Consider the following 23921-nt stretch of genomic DNA (forward strand, 5'->3'; position numbering starts at 1 on the left):
TTAGGATAATTATGGCTACTTTCCTCAATTTCTTTTATAGCTTAGTGATTCATTCTTTTATTTGTGCTAGTGAAAGAGGTGAGGGAAAACCTAAAAGTGAATAGCAAAGGGGAATAGATCATTGGGTGAACTTGAGGTTGTTTCTCCAACTCCTAGCATTAAGGTAACATACTTTTAACCCCCTCTACTGCTTATAGATCAACATGTGTAGTATTGGTGCTTGTATGAGTGCATGAGATATTTGGGGTGCATTTGGGTTATAACATGAAAATGGGTATTTAATGTTGTTCATGTATAAAGCAATGACTTTTTATGATCCTTTAAGCCTACATAAGTTTTAAATAACATTTAGGGACCTTGAGAGGGTTTTAGTAGTGAATTTGGAAGTTTAACTCGAGAGAAATAGGGTAATCTAGGTTAGGGTATCGGTACTAGAGGAATAATACCGATATTGTTTGTCAGAAAGGCAAAAAAACAATAAGATTACGTATGTTGGTATCGATATTGTTCTTGAGAGTATCGATACTAAGGGACCAGTATCAGTACTCGGGGTCGGGTATCGATACTTGAAAGTGTTTGTAAACTCCAAAATACCCAAATTATATCGGTACTTAGGACAATACCGATACCCCAACGAAGAGTATCGATACTTGATAACTCAGTAAAAATATCATATTTAGGGCATTTTCACTTAAGTTATTGACTGTCTAAGAGCTCATATAGGAGCATATAGATGCATTTAGTAGTATATAGTTGCATGTAGTGGAAATATGTTTGTCGCGACATTTTATTTTGTAATCAGTGTTGCGTTATGGGGAAGGTGCTTGTTTGGTGATGTGCAGGATTTGGGAGCAAAGATAAGAAAAAAAGAAGTGTCGTGACATGATGAGACTGTTGATCAGAATACAAAAGTCGAATTGGTTGGCATTTCGAGAGCGAACAAGATGAAAAAAAAATATTTTTCAAAGCCAATTGTCCTTATCTTCACGTGTCATCTACTACCAATCACCCGAGAGGAGACATCTGCCACCTGGGACACCTAATGATTTTGGGACCACGCCTAGCTGCCTGGAAGGGACCAGGCCCTGCTGCATCCTGATCCTGTCTGGTCAACGTCCAGTTGCCTGGAGGGGACCACTACCACAGCTGCTATCTGGACAAATAGGATCTCTGCACTAGTTAACACCAATAGGTTTTCCATAGCATCTTGAACCTGTCGAGTCCCTTGACTAGAGATAGCATAGGGCACAATTAGTAAACTCTATCGGGAAGATAAGACATATAAGTAGGACCATCATGAGAAGTAGACTTAAATTTCCTAAGTGACTCATATCATTCATTCCCAGGGTATCTTGTTGTGTGATGAGTCTAACGTCCTGATAATCAAATCCAGTATTTACAATTTATTTTGCCTTTACATTTTCATTTAATTGCACTAAACACAATATAATTTGCCACAACATCTCCATTTGCTACCATAACACCATCATTCTATATCCACAATATTCATTTCATTTTTCCACAACATACGCATTTGTACATACCATCACTAACTATACTTAGGTGAAATAGTAAATTGTTGTGATTAAGCTTATAAATTTCCTTAAATCCCTATGGATACGATACTCATTCATCATTGTATTACTTGTTTGATTGTGTATACTTGCATATATTTTCGCGACCATATATAGTAGTCACAATTCGTGGACAAGTTTTTGGCACTGTTGTCGGGGATTGGCAATTGGAAGTTAATTAGTTTTGTCATAGCATTTTTATTTTCCTTGTTTATTTTTTATATATAGTTTTACTTTTTATTTCCTTTATCTTTTTCAAGTTTTTTTTTGGTGTATGACTAGAAGACACTCTGACGAGCCATTACAATCAATTGAACCTGAGATAGAGAGGTTGTTTAGGCAAAGAATACGTGCTCAATGTGTAAACATGTATCAAATCAGAAATCAAGGCATTGGTCATGAGGAAGATCATAATGTCGAGGCAATTTCAAAAGCTGGAAATGCCACCAGACCTCGTGCCATTCGTGATCACTTAAACCCTATCTTGGATGACTTAAATCCTATAATTATGGCACCAGAGATTCAGGTAACCCATTTTGAGCTCAAACATGTCATGTTCAATATGCTAAATTCCATATGGCAATTTGGGGGCATGCCAAATAAAGATGTCAGACAATATATTCGTAACTTCTTGGAGGTGGCGTTCCAATGGGTTCAATGGAGTTCTGGACTGATCTGTGCAAAAGTTTTTTGCTACGGTATAATCCTCTGAACATGAACACCCAACTGAGATCACTTCTTTTCGTCAAGCTGATGACGAATCAATGTATAAATACTAGGATCGGTATAAAGGATTGCTTCGCAAATGTTCAAATCATGGTTTTCAAAATTGGACTCAAGTGGTGATGTTTTATAACGGAGTTAATGCATTCACGAGGATAATGCTAGATGCCTCAGCAAATGGGACATTACTCAACAAATCACCTACAGAGGCATTCGACATTCTGGATAGAATTGCCAATAACGATTATCAATTTCCATCTACAAGGCTTGGAATTTGGTGAAAATCACATGGAGAATCCGATCTAGACACTAAGGGTTCGGTGTCCTCCCAACTTGTTGCTATCACCAATATGTTGAAGAATTTGCAAAGACCAAGTAAGGTGAAAGAAGTGAAGACAGTCGTTTTAGCATGTTTATTATGCCACATCAATCACCATGAGAGCGAGTGCTCGACCAATCAAGAATCCATCAACTATATAGAAAACTATAATCGAGGCAATAACAAACCCTATTCTAACACATATAATCCTGGATGGCGTCAACATACAAACTTCTCATGGGGAAATCAAGTAACCAACAATGCTAATCAACCCATTCGGTAACAGAATTTCAATGACTCCCAAGGTTTTCAAACGAATATGCCATGGCATAATTCTAACAAGGGAGAGTCATCTTTATCTAACACATGTTCTTTGGAGGTCACAATGCAAGAATTTATAGCAACCACGAAGACTATACTGCAAGTCCATGTGACCTCTATAAAAAAACCAAGGAGCCTTGCTTCAGAGCCATAGTTCATCTCTGAGGGCGTTGGAGGGTTAGGTTGGTCATATTGTCGCAGCATTATAAGAACGACAACCAGGTCGTCTGTCGAGTGACACTAAAGTCACCAAACCTCATAGAAAAGAGCAATGTGGTGTACTCACTCTACAGAGTGGTACCCAAATCAATGTAGAAGACAAGTTTGAGAGAAGATCGAAGAATGATTGACCCCTTGTAACCGTGCAAGCTGAGTGTGAAATGCCAGAACAAACATACGTAGAAGAGGATAAGAATGAGGGTTCATCGAGTAAAGCAACTGAGGGAGCAAACAAAAAAGCCAAGGAAAACTCTATTCCCGCCCCTTCATTACAGGAAATCAAACCTCCACCTCCTTTGTCGTAAGGACTAAAGAAGCATAACGATAACATTCAATTTAAGAAGTTTGTTGACATTCTGAGTCAACTTAATATCAATGTTCCTTTTCTGGAAGCTATGGAACAAATACCGACATATGTTAAATTTCTCAAGGAAATTGTTACAAAAGAAAAGAAAGACTAAGATGTACGAGACAATTGCCACGATAAAAGAATATTGCTCTGTCTTAAGCAAGCTACAACCAAAAAGATATGATCCAGGCAGTTTTATCATTTCATGTTCGATAGGAGAAAACTATGTTGGAAATGCACTATGTGACATTGGCTCAAGCATGAACTTAATGCTTAAGTCGATCTTCGTAAAGCTTGGAATAAGAAATGCAAGACTCACTTTTGTTATCTTGTAATTAGTCGATCGTTTCCATGTTCATCCCGAGGGGAGAATCGAGGATGTCATTGTACGGGTGGACAAATTCGTATTTCCAGTAGACTTTCTTATCCTGGACTGCGAGGTCGATACCACAACACCCATAATTTTAGGGAGACCATTCCTAGCTACCGGACGCATTCTTATCGATTGCGAGAAGGGTGAGTTGACCATGAAAGTGACCGACCAATGTGTCACATGAATGTCTTTCTTACTCTCAAGTACATGGATGAGTCTGAAGAATGCCAGAGCATTTTCAAAGTGGATTCATTGATAGCAAGAGATGCCTTCTCCCTTTGCTTTTCATCGATCAAATGCTGGATCGACTAGCTGGCAAGGCATATTACTATTTCTTGGACGGATACTCGAGGTATGATCAAATTGCCATCGTACCAGAAGACTAAGAGAAGACAACGTTCACGTGTCCCTATGGCACTTATGCTTTTTGGAGGATACCTTTTGGACTCTGTAAGGCACTGGTAACCTTTTAGCGCTATATGAGCGTCATATTTTCTGACATGGTTGAGAATTTTCTAGAAATCTTTATGGATGACTTCTCCGTTTCTGGAGATGACTTCGAGAAAAGCTTCGGCAATCTGGAAAAGGTACTAAAGCGATGTGAAAAGGCCGATCTCGTGATAAATTGGGAAAAGTGTCACTTCATGGTGACCGAAGGCGTTGTTCTAGGCCATAAGATCTCTTAAAAGGGCATTGAAGTGGACAAAGCCAAAATTGAGGTGATCGAGAAGCTACCTCACCAACTTCTCTCAAGGGTATTAGGAGTTTCCTTGGACATATTGGGTTTTATAGAAGATTCATCAAGGAATTTTCCATGATATCCAAGCCCTTATGCACCCTGCTTCAACAAAATCAGCCCTTTGTGTTCGATAAAAAATGCTATGACACATTCACTGAGCTGAAACAAAGACTTATTTCTGTACCTATCATGGTTTCCCCTAATTGGACGTCACCGTTCGAGTTAATGAGTGATGCAAGCGATTTTACCATAGGAGTTGTGATTGGGCAACATAGAGGTAAATTTTCCATGTTATATATTATGCTAGCCATACCTTGAATGAAGCACAACTAAACTATACTACCACTGAGAAAGAATTACTTGCCGTGGTATTTGCATTTGACAAGTTTAGGTCATACTTGATAGACACCAAATTCATTGTTCACATTGATCACTCAAGTATAAAATACTTAGTGAACAAGAAAGATGCCAAACCTAGACTCATTAGGTGGATATTACTACTGCAGGAATTTGACTTAGAGGTAATAAATAGGAAAGGTACTGAGAACCAGGTTGCAAATCATTTATCTAGGCTAGAGAACAATTTCATATGCCATGACATGTTATATATTCAAGAAGAATTCTTTGATGAGAAAATATTATATGCCACGGTATTCCCGTGGTACGCTAACATTGTTAATTTTCTTATTAGTGGTATTTTGCCTCATGAATTGAATAGCCAGGGTAGGAAGAAGTTCCAGCATAATGCTAAGTTCTACTTTTGGGACGAGTCGTACTTATTTAAATAATGCGCTAATCAAATGTTCGACAATGTGTCCCTGAAGAGGAGTAAAGAGACATTCTACACCATTGTCACACAACCCCCTGTGGAGGATATTTCGGATGTGCGAGGACTGTTGCTAAGGTCCTCCAATCAGGCTTTTACTAGTCGTCACTGTTTAAGGATGCTCATGAGTTTTGCAAAGCTTGTGATAGATGCCAACGTACTGGGAACATTTCCAGACGACACGAAATGTCATTGTAAAATATTCTGGAGATAGAGCTCTTTGATGTTTGGGGCATTGAGTTCATGAGACCGTTCCCATATTCTTTTATAGACTTGTATATTTTTCTTACCTTTGGTTATGTATCTAAGTGGGTCGAAGTCATTGCCACACCGAGGAATGACTCTAAAACCATGCTCAAGTTCCTTCACAAGAATATCTTTACCCGATTTAGAGCACCAAGATCCATCATCAGTGAAGAGGGCACCCATTTTGATAACAAGCTAATTGGCAAGGCATTACAAAAATATGGAGTACAACATAAAATTGCCACGACATATCACCCACAAACCAATGGGTGGGTTGAAGTGTCCAACTGGGAAATCAAGTAAATCCTAGAGAATGTGGTGAACCCTAGAAGGAATTATTGGTCCCCGAAGCTAGACGAAGCGCTCTGGGCTTATCAGACGGTATTCAAAACACCTATGGGAATATCACGTTTCAATATGGTATATGGGAAAGCATGTCACCTACCTGTGGAATTAGAGCATAAGACATATTGGGCGATCAAGAAACTGAACTTCAATGCACAATTAGTTGGGGAGAAAATGTTACTTGATATGAATGAAATAGAAGAGTTTCGAGCACAAGCATATGAAAATGCCAAGCTTTATAAAGAAAAAAACCAAGAAGTGGCATGATCGAATGCTTTTGCCACGACATTTTCATATTAGCCAGTAGGTGCTCTTATTTAACTTGAAGCTGAAGATATTCACTGGAAAATTGAAGTCACGATGGTCAGGACCATTTGAAGTACACTGTGTCTACCCTCATAGCACTATAGATATCAAGAATATGGATGATGGATCCATTTTCAAAATTAATGGCCAGCGTCTGAAGGCTTATCAATGAGCTCCGCCCATGTGTGACAAATATGCACTCTTCTTGCACGATGTCGAAACCTGCTAAGCATCTTGAAGATGTCGTTACATTTTGAATTTACTCATGTGCATAAATAACAATTTATTTTGTTACTGTTTTATTCAGTTTCCTTTTAAGTGATTATTTTATTTTTCTTTGCAAGGTTAGGGTTTACATAGCAAGCACGTAACGACCGTACGGTTGAAGCAAAAGAGAATGGGCGACAACAAGATAAAAAGATGAGGGAAACTTTTTCACTTTTATGATTTTTTTAGTTTTTCTTTAGGGTTTGTTTTAATTATTTTTATCATTTTCCCCCACTAACACCCCATCCACAAGTTAAATAACTCCCACATTTTTACTTTTTTATCGTGTTCTCATCCTTTTTACTTTCTTAGTTAGCTTTCATCTTTTCTTCTTCTTTCCTCCTTAGTACCAAACGCCATAGCCAAAAAGCTTCAAACTTTTTAATCATTTCTTTGTCTTGTCAACTAACCATGGTGCGCTCACGTCCCTCCATCACGGCTCCATCATCTCCATCACGTTTCGTTGATAAAGCAACGCAAGAAAGATTTCAAAGCCTTAAAAACCGTTGGGTGTTCTTTGAGTTAGGCTTCGTTTTCTCCGAAGAGGAAGATGCGGACCTTGGAAGTGATGTCATTGACATCGTACACCAACACCAGTGGTAAAAATTTGCCAAGCATCCGGAGAATATGAACGTTTCGCTGGTGAATGAGGTTTACACCAATTTAACCGAACCAAATAAATATGTCATGGTGGTTCGTGGTATTTTTATTCTCTTTATCTCTTTAGCTATTAATTGTTATTTTAACATACATGATATTGTTGATAACCACACTACTTTGGAAAAAGAGACAGACAATGAGACTTACCATGGCATATTGGAATACCTCTATTTTTTAAACACATAATGGAATGGCCAACAAGTAAACCAAAGAACAGTGAATCGCGAGAGGCTACAACCGAGAGCTAAGTTGTGGAATCATTTCATGAAGCACAAGCTTCTCCCTACTGCCCACAACACCACAGTTTCATTGCAAATGATACTTTTGTTGCACTCTATTTTAGTAGGGTGTTCCATTGGCATAGGTAAGATAATTGTGGAATAAGTTCATACTTGTCTAAAGCGACCTGCCAGTGCCTTGGTATTTCCAAACCTCATTACGGTTCTCTGCCGTAAGAAGAAGGTGCCCGAGGAACAATTTGATGAGATATTACCTGGGTTGTCTGGTATTATAAAGGCTAAGCTTCATATATTACTTGGATTCAAGGAAAACAAGGGAAATGAGAAAAATGAGAACACTTCTCGTGTTGATGCAACACCAAATGTAAGGGTAAAATTAGATGCCCTAGAGAAGGTCACTAAATGAACCCAAGAGCATATCGAGCAGTTGACCAGCAATATGATGACCTTCTTTGCTTACGTCAAACGCTGAGATGAGTTTATCGCGAATGCTTTCATGGAGATTCTCCCGCACATTAACTTTGATATCCCAGTCTTCCCTGCTACTCTCTTGCAACCATTTGAAAATGCTGAAGCATATGAAGATGCTCACCAGCCTGCTAATGAGAAGGAAGCTACAATCCTGATCCTGTCACTCTGTGTCTCCAAATAAATGTCAAGAAGCTGAGCTATAACTTTCAACCGTACTAGAACCCCCACAGCCCGTAGAGCCACTGGAGGATGAACAATCTGAAATGTCGCAACAAATTCCTCTGTGAATGAGTAGACGCCAGTTGAAGATGATGTCTAGGCGTGAGGAGCATTAGCTATTCCCAGTCCTAGGACCCAGTACCCTCCATACTGCACCAGCATCAGATTCTAAATATTCCAGCCCCACATAATTATGCAAGCACCCACGTCGCACGACTGCCGCACAACCACCAGCATAAATAGTCAAGGTACCTTGCATTACATTGCATTGTATAACATTTAGTTTAGTTTTACTTAGTTTTTATTTAGTATTGCAGGCAATGCTTCTCTCAAGTTTGGGGGAGGTAGGGTATCTCAAATCATTGTATGAATATTAGTAAAATGAATATGTTATGACATTAGTAAGTATTATAATTAGTTTCTGGAATAAATTAAGGATGCCCGATGATGATGAACTCTTTATGGCTAGAATTGAATGTACATGACTGTTGAAGATAATAGAACCAACTCTAGGACTTGCTTCTTTGAAACATTTGAATACACGATTGTATGTTTTCCATACTTAAGGAACTTAGAATTTTTTTATAAGAGAACTCTTGAATGCCTTGGCATAAAACTTTGATAATGAATGATGAAAACCCCACATAAAAAATGATAAAATTGTAAATAAATGTTTCGACATATCTATAGAGGGATACTTTGCTATGCCATAACATTGCCTGGAAACTACATTTAAATAAATGGCAGCTATGGTATATGAGTGAATGAAAGTAGTCATGGGATGACTCTACCTGACTAGCTCGGGGGTAGAAGGTATGTTCCCTTTCACCTAGAGTGTGGGATGGTAGGTGTGATGGGCTGACTCCCCTCGTAGCAGTGTTAATGAAAGAAAAGAAAAAATTGTGTGAGTAAAACTTATAAATGTCGTGGCAAAACAAGAAAGTTTGCTTAAAAAAAATTTAGATTTGTTAAGCATGAACTTAATACAATCACACTCACACAAAGGATCTTGCCCTGGGTACAATACTTGATTTTTAAACTAGTCTAGTGTATTGAAGCTAAATATTCTGAGGGCTGAAATTTTATCCCATATAACTATTCTGCTTCTGAACTTGCCATGGTATTTTATTTGCTTAATACTATCCATTGATTGAGGGCAAGCAATAGCTTAAGCTTGGGGGTGTGATAACTCTGTAAAAAGGTCATATTTAGGGCCTTTTCACTTACGTTTTTGATTGTCTAAGAACCCATATATGATCATATAGATGCATTTAAGAGCATATAGTTACATGTGGTGGAAATAGTTTGTCGCGACATTTTTATTTTGTAAACGGTGTTATGTTATGAGGAAGGTGCTTGTTTGGTGATGTGCAGGATTTGGGAGCAAGGATAAGAAAAAAGGAAGTGTCGTGACATGATGAGACTGTTGAGCAGAATGCAAATACCAAATCGGTTAGTATTTCGAGAGCGAACAAGACGAAATAATATATTTTTCAGAGCCAGCTGTCCTTATCTTCACATGTCATCTACCACCATCACCCAAGATGAGACATCTACACTTGGGACGCCTGATGCTGTCGGGACCACGCCAACTGCCTGGAGGGGACCACACCCAACTGCAGTTGATTCTACTGGACCACGCCTTGCTGCAGCCTGATCTTGTCTGGTCCACGACTAATTCCTAGAGGGGACCACTGCCATAAATACTCACTCTCTCACGTGAGGAGGACATGTTCAGGGTATCCTAAGAATTTAAACATAAATTCCTAGGTTTATTCTCCCCTTATAAAAAAGTGATGAAGCCACAATGAGAGAAGACTTTACATACGCCACCTTGAGCTAGAAATTTAGAGAGAAAAATATCTCTCCTTTTTCTGCCAATCTTATTTTTTGTGGTATTCTGCCCTTGACAAACTAGGGAGGGGCGAGCTAGGCGTCCGAGAGGAGCTAGTGAGTTGAGGCAGTCTGTGGTGACCGAGGGGAGCTCGGACAATGCACGTCGAAGGCTTTTCCTCATTCCCTTTGCTCCTCGCTTTCATTTATATCATTTGGGTTGTATGAAATGAATTAATGTCTTACTTTATTGCTTGGAACATTCGAACCCACCATGAACTAGTCTTATTTAGTGGGAGTTCATTATAGATTATTTGAGTTTGCTTTAATGGTGGTTGTTTTTGTATGTTGTTATCTGTTTTTGTTTATGATGTGTATGTCTTAAGGTTGTAGAAGCTATGAGAGTAGTCATTCCTTAGGATATTGCTTAGTGTTTAAGAGAATGGCTAAGTAGCATGTCCTTAGTGTTCGAGGGAAACTAGGGAAGATCCATATAATCAAGGGGTTCTAGGTAGTAACTAGGCCTAATCTACCCTTAGAGATAAGGCTAGGATTTCAGTCGACTAAAATTTCATTTTCCCACAACTTCTCATTTGTACATACCATCACTAACTATACTTAGGTGAAATAGTAAATTGTTGTGATTAAACTTAGAAACTTCCTCCAATCCATGTGGATACAATACTCACTCGTTATTGTATTACTTGTTCGATTGTGTATATTTGCAAATATTTTCGCGACCATATATAGTAGTCACAATTCACGGACAATACTCTAGGTAAATGTATCGATATTGAGGCTTTATTTGAGACATAGAACGTAAAGTAGTACCAATAGCCCAAGTAGGAGTATTGATATTGTGAACTTGTCCAATTTCAAAATACTCAAATGGTATCGATACTCAGGGTAGTAGCAATACCTTAGTGAAACCCAGTACTGATACTCTAGGGAGGGGTAACGATACTTTTGTGTGAACAGGGACAATCAACCTTATTTTGGATATAGGATTTGGGTAAGAGTTGGTGATAATGTGAATACATTGATAGAAGCTTGTAAGTGCGAACATTAATGATTACGTGATAACATAAGAGTTTAATGAAGTAAGATTCCATAAGATGTATACCTTGTTTGACGCTCGGGAAGCAATGAGGACACCTGAGTCACTTTGTGCAACATTGCTTGATAGAGTAAGGATTATCCGGATAAGTCCAACCAGTGTAAGGGCACTGAGTTTGCTAGTTGAACGATGTATTAAGATATATGACCTAGACACATCTCGAGTACTCTAAGGGAGTAAACTAGCCAAGTAAGGTGTCAATGCTATGTGATACGGACCTAGCCTAGAGTGCTTGAGATATTGACGTTTTGTGACCCATATCTCACTTGAAGTACCTTCTGTAAACAAATATGGGTGTGAGTTACGTGATGTTGTGGTGACCTCGAACTACACCATGATGTCTACTTCTGTTATGTGTGTGATTAAATGTACTCCCATGTTCATGATTATACTTATTGCATACTTATCTATGATAGCATGTAGTATAACGTTATTTGCGAAGCACTGAGCAGTGAACTCAGCGTATGGTTTGTGTTACCATGCGTAGGTTACTAGGTGCCAGTTTGAGGAGCTCATCATCGGATTTCAAGACTTTCAGCTTGATCTTTTTCGGAGTACGTATCGAGTATTATAGTGGGCATGTAATGTCAAATACCCTTATATATATTGAGTCATGAACTTTGTAATTTGAATTCATGTATTTTGTATACTTATGGGAGCTCCTTACGGATTGTAAACTTAAATTATATTTTGGAGATTTAATTATATTTTGAATTATGGTCTTAATTTATGAATATGATAAATATTTTTAAAAATGGTTAGTCACTTCGTTGGTTCCGTGTAACATTCTAATTCTCCGAATTTCGGGTCGGGATCGGATTAGGATGTTACGAGTAGTGATTAATGATAATCAGAAATGAACAAAAAAGCATAAACTTTAAGAAAATGTCATAAGACATAAGTGATTACCCGTTAAGACTTGGTGAAAGATCAAAATATTCTCGATGAGTGAAATAATCAAAATATTCTTGGTCATAATAAGTGGTAAAAAAAGTTTAGAGTAGGAGAAAAAGATTCTAAGATGCAATGATAATTAAGTGCTCTCTTCATAAGTGTTAAGATGTCTGATATACTTATGTGTGCGTTAAATTACCTAAATACCTTTAAAATCGAAATTACTAAATTGTCTTATAGACCAAGTGAAGGAAATGATCTATGTTAATGAAAAGAATAAGCGTTGAGTAAAATAAGAAGAAAGTACCCTTGTATTAAGGAAATAACAATCATCTCAGTGTGTAGAAATAATCAAAATTCTCTTATGGACTAAATGACCAAATTACCCTTTAATGTTAATGATTTAATTGTGTAAAGCTCCTAACTGTCTTAAAGGTTAAAAGATTAAAGTATTATGATGTGATAAATGAATGCTTAATATAAAAGTATCCAAACTTATCGTTTTCTTATTTGGGTTGTTTAAGTTTTTTTCGGTCAATTTAGTGCATAATTTTATCATTTTAAGTGCCTTGGCCGTAAAGACGTTAATAAAATCCGTTAAGTGGCATGTCATCTTTATATAAATTTAAAAAAATTATATTTAAAATAAAAGGTTTAAAATTATATTAAAAACCCTAAAATTTTATAAAACTATAAAACAAACCCAAAATTCTTAATATCTCTAATTTTAATCCCCTTACCTTCGTTCACGTTCACTAACACTATCAATCAGTTCAATGTCGTCGGCTGAAACTCCAAACTCCTGCCCCTAACATTGCTGCCAAAATCCCTAAATCTAAATCCCTAAATCCCTAAATCAAAACCTTAACTTTTAAAATCCAATCGGATTGGGAAATCTGCTCCCCGGTGTTCATATACGGATGTGGTGTTAATACGCGGATGTTTAGATGAGAGAATAGTACGGTGCCGCCTTTTTTAGTTCACACTGGTTCACAATATACATTCTAATCTACGTGGGGAGGGAGAGGGGGAAAAGGGGATGACGTGTGGAGGGTGGAGAGTGGGGGAATTTTTTTCAAAAAAAAATATTTTTTAAAAAATAATTTTTTTTATTTTTCAAATAAAAAATAAACTTTTTAAAAAAATATAAACATGACACATTTTATTTATCGGGGTTTTTAACATTTGTTACAATTGAGGTATTTAAGATAATAATATTTGTAATATTAGGTTCGGTTGACGACAACGACAAAGGCAAAGGGCGGCGACCGTCGTGGGTATAGGGATTGAAATTAGAGTTTTCAAAGTTTTGGGTTTTTTTAGATTAGAGAAAATTTTGAGTTTTTTTCTTAAAAATATATTTCATGATTTTTATTTTAAATAAAATTCTCAAAATGACCGGAACGTGACACATGTCGCTTGACGGAACTTTAACAGCAGTTACGGTCCTAACACCTAAAATAATAACGTTGAAACGTTAACACCCTATTTATAAAAAATTCTTAGCACCTAAAATTAACTTTATATATAATTTAAACACTTCTTTTACATTAACCCATAAAATATCATATTATTATTACAACTTTAGCACCTAAAATTAACTTATATATAATTTAAACACTTACTTTTACATTAAAACCCATAAAATAATATAATTATTATTACAAAATAAAAATAAATATCACATTAACAATTTTATTAACTACTTGTCTACTTCGAATGCTCTAATGAAGTAGAAAATTCTGGAGATTTGTTTACCTTAAACTACTGTCTTCTGTCACTTTTAAAAATGAACAATTGTCTGACAAGTGCTTTCAGAAGATAGAACACACGTGACATGACCCAACTCACACGACATCACGTGCACAATAAATACTGAAAAAATAATAAAAACGATTCGTCCAAATCTCTCCGACAAGACGTCCCAAGCACTCTTGATTGGTCGCTGGTATTTAGCTTCGTCTCTAAGTATTTTGACCATCATTATGAATCTTCAAATGGCAGTCCAGTGACAAAAAATTCTTCTCCAACCCAATGATTTTTGATTTAACGCAAACCCCAGAACAAGTCATTGCTGGGAACTCTGATTTTTGAGTTTAACTTTACCATGGCCGTTGAAGCCCTACACCGACTCTCGAGATTTTTTTCTGTACAAACAGTTTGTCGGCTTAAACCCTTCAAAACAACGGCTCCACCCCAGTTTCACTTTTACAACCTTAAACCCACAACTCTTTTTAAACCCTCCTTCGTCATCTTCAAGAAAACGAAATGAACCCAGAGGAAGAGAAACACTTTCCCAATCTCCCTCCAAATCCTTCTTCACCCATTATGGAATTGGAAACGTTTTCATTGGCGACGGTTGGGGACGGAGTTCATCGGCGTGCCTCACCTTTAGAAGTTCTTCAAGGGAACCCGGTGCCGCCGTTTTTGTCGAAAACGTTTGATTTGGTAGAGGACGCGTCGTTGAATCCCATCATCTCTTGGGGTCCGACCGGAGAGAGCTTCGTTGTTTGGGACCCGGTCGAATTCTCTAGGCTCGTACTCCCTCGGAATTTCAAGCACAATAATTTCTCCAGCTTTGTTCGTCAGCTCAATACTTATGTGGTATCAATAACAGCCTACATAAATCCCCAAAAATAATTAAAAAATGAATGAAAATCGTGATGGCATTTTTTTGTAAATTTTGTTTCCCTTTGTTTGTTTGTTTTGTTCTCTGTATTATTGATTTTTCTGTATATTTTAAAGACTTAATCTGTAAACAGAATCTATAATTTCAGAAGCCGGTTTGTACCCTTTATTTGTAACATTGTAAATTATCAAACTGTTGTACAGAAACTTTGTAATTGGAAAAAGGTTTAATTGAATTTCTTTTATTGAATTTGTAGCATTGAGCTGTTCATGTTTTGTTCCTTTGAGCTTCAGTAAAGTTGATGTGTTTATTTGTATTGTAATCAAATGTAAGATGTATCTGTTAACTTGGATGTATGTTAGATAATAAATTGTTATATGTGGAGATTATTTAGAAGTTTGGTTAAGCTTCTTCGAGGTCAGCTTCATTTGCTGAATGTCTGCTGGATTTGGGAGTTCCATCTTTAACGCAGGTAGAAATTGGGTTCTGGTGGAATATTTGTTATCTTGCTACTGTATTTTTCTATTCTTAATTTTCTTTTTTGAAGAAAGCTGATGTTATGAAGATAATCTATACAGTGCAACCTGGATCCTTCTGAACAAGCCTATGATTTATACCCTTTGATGTTTTGTTTTTCTGAACAATCCAGTTTCATCCATTCTTGAATCATCTTGTGTATTGTTTTCAGGGATTTCGCAAAACCAATACTGATAAGTGGGAATTTGCTAATGAATTTTTTCAGCGAGGGAAGAGGCATCTTTGAAGAACATTCAGAGGCGTAAGTCGCCACAATCTCAACAGGTTGGTAACTATCTCGGACCCTCTGCTGAAGTGGGGAGGTCTGGAGTGGAAGGTGAAATAGAAAGGCTGAGGAAAGAGAAGAGCATGTTAATGCAGGAAGTAGTGGAACTGCAGCAGGAGCAGCAGGGTACAGCTCGCCGTGTCGAAGTAGTGAATAAAAGGCTTCAGCAGAACAAAGGCAGAAACAGATGGTTTCGTTCTTAGCCAAGTTATTTCAGAATCTAGCTCTTAGCACGCCTTAGACAAAAGAAGGAACATGGAGAAATTGGTTCTCCGAGGATGCGGAGGAAGTTGTCAAACATCAGTCAGTTGAACTGATCGATTCAGAAACACCTGCTGAAGGACAGATTGTGAAGTACAAAAGACCTGATTGGAAAAAATTTTTATCCTCTTCATCCCCAGATAAATCCGATTTATGTTGAACAATCTCTGGATTATCTACCCGAGGGTGTAGCTGGAATCGGTTTAGGTGCAGAAGGCTTTCAGTTTCCAGATGATGATGAAGTAGTTGCATCTGATGAGTTGGGGACTTCACATGGATTTCTTGGAACCTCAGAGCTGGTGGAAGGTACTTCAGACATGGGAATCAAAGATCTGAAAGGGAAGAATGTAATAGGTTCTGAACAAGGGGTTAATCCAGGGTATTTATATCTTCCCCTGAGGATTTATTGAAGCAGAAAAGCACCCAGAGTTCTCATCTTCCTATTGGTGAAAGCGTTTCAAAACAAGATGTATGGAGCATAAATTTGATGCTACTGCTGGTATGCCTAGTTCTAGCAATGAGTTATGGAGTAATCTAGAAACCTATGACATTCCAGAGTTGGGAGTAACCGGGGGTTATCTGATGTCTGGGATCTCGGGTTTTTGCAAGCAGCAGAAGATTCAGGCACTGAAAAATGGCCAGCTGAGGAATTTCCTTTTGATAATCCAAGCACTCAGAATCAAGCTGCACAGCTAGAGGCCAGCTGAGGAATTTCCTTTTGATAATCCAAGCACTCAGAATCAAGCTGCACAGCTAGAAGATAAAAGTCTAAGAAGACAGACCCATAAGGGTTCATTTGCCCTGGCAGATAATGATGCCCTTGTGGATCATAGTGATATTAGTGATATTCATTTATTAGGATTAATGGTTCCCATTTTTTTTTCTAATATTACTTTTGCATATTCTGTCCTTTCTATTTTTTTGAATTTTTAAAAGGAATCTTGGTAATTTCAATTATAAGTTAACTCTTTGAATTGAGTTTATCTGTTGATGTGTTCCGTATGATGCGTCGCACTTGGAATTGCAGGTTTTCCACTTTACCGGTGTGTTTTGAGGTTAGGAAAATATTGCAGGTTGAGTCGAAGAACTGGACATCCACTCAGCTTGGTGGCATGATCTTTGTCCCATCTTCATTTCATCACTTTGCTTGGAATCTGCTTGTTAAATTGAGTTCTTCCATTGATGCTATATCTTTGTGTTAGTATAGTTGTGTACTGCTTCTGTTAAAATCCTCATAGCATATTTCCTTTACGTGCAGGTCGCCGAGCTGCAGCGAACAGGGTCAAGAGGACTCGACCGGCGACAAAGGATCTCCACAAAGACTGGAAACTACTAGGATTTTCTTGGCTTTTGCAGAAACACTGGAAACTACTAGGATATTCAGTAAATATCATATGCAATGTTTTGCCAGTATTTACCTATACAGTTTAAGAATTTTATGTTGTTCGAGCTCAATGGAACTGCAGTATCACCAAATCCATTCAGTGGCCTGCTTTAGATTGAAGTGTTTGGTCTTACTATGAATTCGGTTATTATTTGAATATATTTGATTCCTTCGGTTTGCAGTCGCATGTTCAAAAATTGTAATTATCTAAATTGAATTAAATTTTATTTTTATATAATTTATAATTTTGAAGGGTATAAATTAAATATTATATACTTAAATCAATGAAAGAAAACATTTGAAATATAACATAAAATTATGATTTGGTTTGATTCGGTTACCTCTGTTATTTTGTTCAGTTTCTTAAAAAATCAGAATAATAAATGAAAACAGAGGGACGAAGTTTATTTTTTCTGTTTTTCAATCCTTATTCCTCCCTCACCTGGCTTTCTTTTCGTTACAACATTTTTTGTATTATGGATGTGATTAGCATTATGAAGAAGAATTAGTCCGATGAAGGTTTACTTTATTGGTTAGAGCAGATAAAGAAACTAGCTTTGCAGGTTCCCAGTGACAAAAAGTTGTCATCACTCATCTCTTAGACCAGCAATCTAGATCATTGAAAAGGAACTTGGATTTGCTCCTTTGACAAATGGTTCATCTTCAGGAACCACAGCATCTAGACCTGATCCATCATCTCAGTGTCCACAGCCTAGCATTCACATAAATCCGAAGTATCTAGAGGAGCAATGTCTTCAACAATCAAGCAGGGTAAATTTTACTTTCTTATTTTTTGGCATGTTACCAATAAGATTTTATTATTCAGTATATTTCTGAAACATTTATGGAGGATGGAGATCTGCCCATGTTTATAAAGATGACATGTTTAGAATCCCTTGATGCCATTCCTTCTACTCCAAGGAATCATCTAAATCGATACCTCCATTGCTAACATTTTTCTTATCATAATCATCAACGAAATTGTTCTCATTTTTGTAGTGATTTTAATGCTTATTGAAGGATTTATTATTGATTTGGTTTTACATGATGTAGGTGAAAGGTATGGTTAATGATATATCTGGAACTTGGGCTGACTCAAAGGAGGACTCTGTGGGGCTAGACAGAACATTCTGGAAGAAGCAGTAGTGGGCAGTCTAGCAGCTGGAAGAACTCTGAGGAAGAAGAATTTATGTTGGATATGCACTCTAGATTGTCTGAACATGATGTAGTCAAAATCTCCAATAACTCGAGGAAAGATACTTGGACTACTGATGTTTCCGAAAAAATGGTAAAAGCTTGAAAAATGAACAGAAATTTAATTGGATTTCTTAACTTCACTGAACATGTTTCCAGTTTCCTTAACTTGGAAATGTTGAATTTAGGATGTATCTATAAATTATATTGACTGGAAACGCTTAGAATATGTATGTTTATATGCTTTAGGTTTTCAGTACCTTATATACAGTTGGACTGCTTCTAGCTTGTTTAGGGTAAAGACTTGAGATTAACTGCAATTATCATTATGCATATAAAAATCTAAATACAACACATTATCAGTTAGCTGTGTTAATTGGAAAAGAATGTTGTAGATGTTCAATTGTTTTTTCCTTTCTTCTAGTTCTTATTCCTCTAGGAATTGATTTTCTGGAGTATTTGTATTTATTTGGGTTACATTTAATATAAATAACAGGATCTCAAAGGCCAGTTCCTCAAAGAACAAAGCATTCATGATCTGGGGTCATTTCATAGAGAAACTTCTGATTCATTATCCACTGAGCAGAAGGACATCTGCCACTATTGGTGGGTTGCCTGCTGGTGCAAGTTCTTCCCTGGCCAGGATAGGAAGGCAACTAAAAGTAGGTTTATCCCAATTGGGAACCTCATGATTTGGGATTTTGGCAAATGTTGCATCAGGATCCACTCATCCACAGGTACTTTTGAACAGCAGCGTTTTCAGTCCTTAGGAGCTACATCACCACTTGAACAGTCTCCTATGCACCGGCATTCACCTTCACTTGTTGCACACGATCCCCATCAACAGTTACATAAATTGGCTTAGCAAGACTATGTACAAGCTCATTCTTCGGGCAAGTTAAATGTTGGGTCTCAGAAACACTCTCCTCAGACCTCTGCATCAATTTCTTCTGTTCAACCTAGCCACTATAATACCTTTTCACGGACACCGCAACCAGAATTCGTGCAGTCAGAACCTTCTGGCCAGTCTAAGATCTCCAATGTTGGAGCAGCCTTGACAATGGCAAATGCATCACAGAGCATACCAACCTACCTGTTGTTGGAACTTCAGAAGTGTCAAGCACAAGTAGCCTATTGGCAGCTGTAATGAAGAGTGGGATCCTCTTCAGCTATTCATTTATTCGTAGCCTTCCAAATAAGATTTCTAAAGACGTGGGGCAAATGCCATCATTGCCTTATCTTCCAAATGGGCCTTCGCCTTCTGGTTTTGCAACATCAGGCATTAGGATATCAGGTGCTGCATCCCATGATGCACTATCTGCTGCTACAAATAGTTCTCATGGAGAAGTGGAATAGCTGCAGGAACTTCAGATGCAGAAGGCAAGGCTTCGATCCCAGTTTTTAACCTTTTGAGCTCATTGGTTGCCAAAGGTCTAATATCTGCATCAAAGAAGGATGCTTCATCTCTCTCATGTCTTCAGATGCCTACTCAAATGCAGAAGAAGAGCCAGGGAATGGAGAAGCCAACTCAATTGCTGAACAAGAGCTTGGATGTTTCTACCAGTAGCTCTTTGCCAGCTTCTCCCATTTCTAGTTCAATGGTTGTTCCTCATTCCTCCGTCATGGATGTTGTAATATCCCAAATTTTGAAATGGTGACTGAATATAAATTTTAAAAGTTTAGAGACTAAAGTGTAAAATTGTAAAACTTTAAGGACTAAAAATGTAAAATTTCAAAAGTTAAATTTTTGGATTTGTGAATTAGTAGTTTAGCTCAAGACAATTAGTTTAGAGGGGTTCAGAATTTTGATATGGAGTTTGCATACAAGTTTAGTAAAGGATAAAGATCGATATATTATTCGAATAATCGGATCAAATCGGAAGATTACAAAAATTTGAAGGAAGGTAGACTTGGGTGGGAGAATTATATGGATATTTTTAATTAGTGGAATTTAAGTTGGATTGGTGTAATTTGGTGAGAATTGCACTATAAATTAAAATAGTGCAATTAAGTGACTAAAATTAGAGGGTCAAAAAAGAAAAATTGAGGAATGAGAATTTTATAGCTTTTTAATACTATTAAAATAGAGATGAAAGAATGTCATGGATGTAATTTTAGGAATTAATTAAGGGTAATTTTGGTATTTGGCCCAAAAGAATAAAAATCATTTAATTAGTTTTAAAAGTTAATAATTGGAAAAAAAATTTAGAATTCACGTGAAACTCTATCATTTTCTCTAGCAACTAGATGAAACTTTATAGCCAAGACTGTGATCATAAATCAAGTCAAAGCGAGCAAAAAGAAAGAGATAAAAGAGCGGAGTGAAAGCAAAACTGACACTAAGATTTACTAATAAGGAAAAGGTGAGTGCATTTAATTCGTGTTTGAGTTATCGTACAAATATTGGCTTGCGATGAGCCAGTGACGGAGTTACTACGATAAAAAGTGACTCCTAATGTTATGTGAATTATGATTCTAGCCTAAAGGTTCATTTAGTAAGCTTACAAAATTATGAAATTTAGCCAAGGATGCTAATTAATGAAAGTTGTCTAGAAATTTGAATTTGAACAGTGAGTTTAGAAATTCACCATAAATTATAAATAATTGATTAAAGGATGATCTCTAAACCTTTAGATTCTTATATCAGTCTAGTTTCATTTAAAACAAACAGTGACTGATCTCGAGGTGTACACAAATAGATATGAATTTTTAATCAGTGATAGATCAGAAAATAGGGCAGCAGAATTCTGCCGAAACAACTTCTATCAGTCAACTTTGAAAATTCACTAAAAATTGTACAAGTGAAACTAGACGGAGTGCCTTATATGGTGAGAATTGTATTCGAGTCTAGTTTCCATTAGTATAAATAGAATAATTTTTCAGTAGATAAATTAATACAGAATAATATTTGTTTAAAGGTAGTGCAAACTGTCAGAATATAAAATTTTGATAAAATGTATATTGAAAGTAATGAAAGGCAAAAAATTTAAATCTAAAACTTAGTGAGGCTTATATTTTGATTTTAAATAATAGTAATAAAGTGTTAAAAGTGAATCCAATTTGTTTATTTGATTATTTTTATAGTCAATGACGACTTGCGATAAGTCAATCTCATTTTATTTTTCAGTATGATTTATAAATTTTCAGTATGGAATATTTTTATAATATTTTGTTTTATCAAGTTTTATGATTAATTTTGGGTATGAACTACCCAAGTATGATATTTAAGATGATGAAATCTAAATGTTTACAGTTATCAGATGATTTTCAGTGATCATATGATTTTCAGTTATCAGATGATTTACAGTTATTAGATAATTATAAGACCATATATTTCACAGTTATCAGATACAGAATAATAAATGATTCTATGATAATAAGGATAAGCTCATTGTATGTTGCATTGAGAGTCATAGATACATTTGGCAAGCCATTAAGTGAGTGCTTATCAGTTCAGTTTTAGTACATTTGTGTATCAATGTTCAATTATCAGTTCAGCTTTGGTACATTCGTGTATCAGTGTTCAGCATCGTTGGTGCTCATTCAGGTTATGATTGCACTAAAGTGCATCATATCTTAGTTTCAGTTATGATTCGGCATCGTGTTGTGCCTAGTGTGCACCATAAACTCACGTACCTTATATTACAACAACAACAACAACAACAACAACAAAACCCTATTTCCATATACAATGGGGTAAGGGGGAGGTAGGGTAGTAGGCTGCTCCCAACGCCCGGTTGAGGACAGCTTCCGTAGAAGACCTCGGGCAGTCAGAAAAATTAAAAAATAAAGATAAAAATCCAATGCATGTATAAATAAATAAATTAATAAATACATAGTTGAACAGTCATCATATGCAGTTTTCATACGTGCTTCTGTAATGGGAAGTAATCCATGCAAATAAGTCCCTGTGTAAAAATCTCTGCATATAGACAGTAACGTAATTCCCGGCTAAATTTAGAAAGAGAAAACATGAAGAGAAGGAAACACAGAAGTCATCGATAGCAAGTTATGAGAAGTAATAAAGTCAAATAGGTTAAAACCTAAACTAAAGCAACACTACTCCGCTACCCTAATTCTAATCCTTCATAAATTCCAATGACAGAAACGAATAAAAAGTAGAAGTCATGGAAATTACTACAGAGGCATTAAAAAGAAGACAGAGTTGCTACACCCTATGGCTGTGACCCACAACTACTCGGCTACCCTGGTCTTAAGTCTCAATAATTTCCTATCAGAGGTCATGTCCTCGGTAAGGGCTAAATCCTTCAAATCTGATCTCAAGCACTCTAACCACTTCCTCCTTGGCCGTCCTCTCCTTCTGGTACCCTCGACTGTAATCGACTCTACCCTCCTGACCGCATCCGACGGTTGTCGCTTAAGGACATGCCCAAACCACCGTAGTCTTCTCTTACATATACATTGGGCTATCGCAAATGTGAAAATTATGACAGTATGTGAAAGAAAAGAACATAGACTTGAAAAGAAAGTTTTGAAATATGTTTGAATGAATAACATAAGTTATTTATGATATTCGATGTTGACTTACATGATTTTTGATAAAATCATGAGATGATGATTTTCAGGTTTTCAGAAGGAAAAACAACTTGACCAACCTGATTTAAAGTTTAATGTTTTTATTTAAATTACAGTTTGTTTCTTATATTTTATGAAATTTATGGTTTTATATCACTTTAATTATATTTCTATCTCACTAAGTTTTACTTAGCGCCTGATGATTTTCATGCGTAGGTTCGAATAAAGTAGAGATCGTGAAGTAAGGAGCTTGCTAGCATCTTATGCAAATTCAAACCTACCGACAGTATCAGTAAGACATCCTAACTTTGACTTATTAGTGGAATGTACATTATATTTGTTGGGTTGCCTTATTTAATTTATTTTAAAAGGGTTTGTAATAGTAATTAGGGTTATTTTCTTTAGTTTTGTCTAATTTTAGTATTAATCATATTTATGAGTGAATATTATAAATGTTATATTTTAAATGGTTTAAAACGCAACAGAATTAGGCAGTTGTATTTGGATATGAAACAACACTGAAATGCATAGTTACTGATTGAAATCATATTAATTTTCAATGATCAAATAATGTTTTATAAATTTTTATGATTAAGGAATAATCTTTTAAAGTTAAAAAGGAAATTATTAAATAAAATAAAAATTTTAAGCATTTAAGTTTAGAATATGCCAGTTGAGTTGCTGTGACATTTGTAGCTTGTATTACGAGACATATATGAGCTATGGGTGTTACATATGCGGTATCATTTGCCGAACCTGGTAGCCTCACATAACTCCACCTCAATGGAAGTAGAAAACCTCATAGGAATAGGATTCAGGCCAAATATATACGAGACATATATGAGCTTGATAGACACTTAGATAAGCATGCCATGAGAAAGACAGAATCAGAAGGGTCTGATAGGGCATTGAGGCCAGGGGATGATATGCAAGGTCAGACAATTGGATTGTTGGGAAGCCTGGCCAATTGGTATTTGAATCTGCTGGTTCTGTGAACCAGTTGGAAAAGACAACATAAGAGGCTAAGCTTATAAGGTTCCTGCTGATGAAAATCAGTATGCATGCCTTTTATGTT

The 23921-nt window shown here is 36.5% G+C and overlaps 2 pseudogenes; both read left to right on the forward strand.

Annotated features, from left to right (window-relative positions):
• The first annotated feature begins 14030 nt into the window (after positions 1-14030).
• Positions 14031-16439, forward strand: LOC120180840 (annotated as a pseudogene).
• A 297-nt stretch (positions 16440-16736) lies between these two features.
• On the forward strand, positions 16737-21584 carry LOC120180978 (annotated as a pseudogene).
• Positions 21585-23921: the final 2337 nt, after the last annotated feature.

This window comes from Hibiscus syriacus, unplaced genomic scaffold (assembly GCF_006381635.1).
Source record: "Hibiscus syriacus cultivar Baekdansim isolate YM2019G1 unplaced genomic scaffold, ASM638163v2 tig00112503_pilon, whole genome shotgun sequence".
In the NCBI taxonomy this organism is placed as follows: domain Eukaryota; kingdom Viridiplantae; phylum Streptophyta; class Magnoliopsida; order Malvales; family Malvaceae; genus Hibiscus; species Hibiscus syriacus.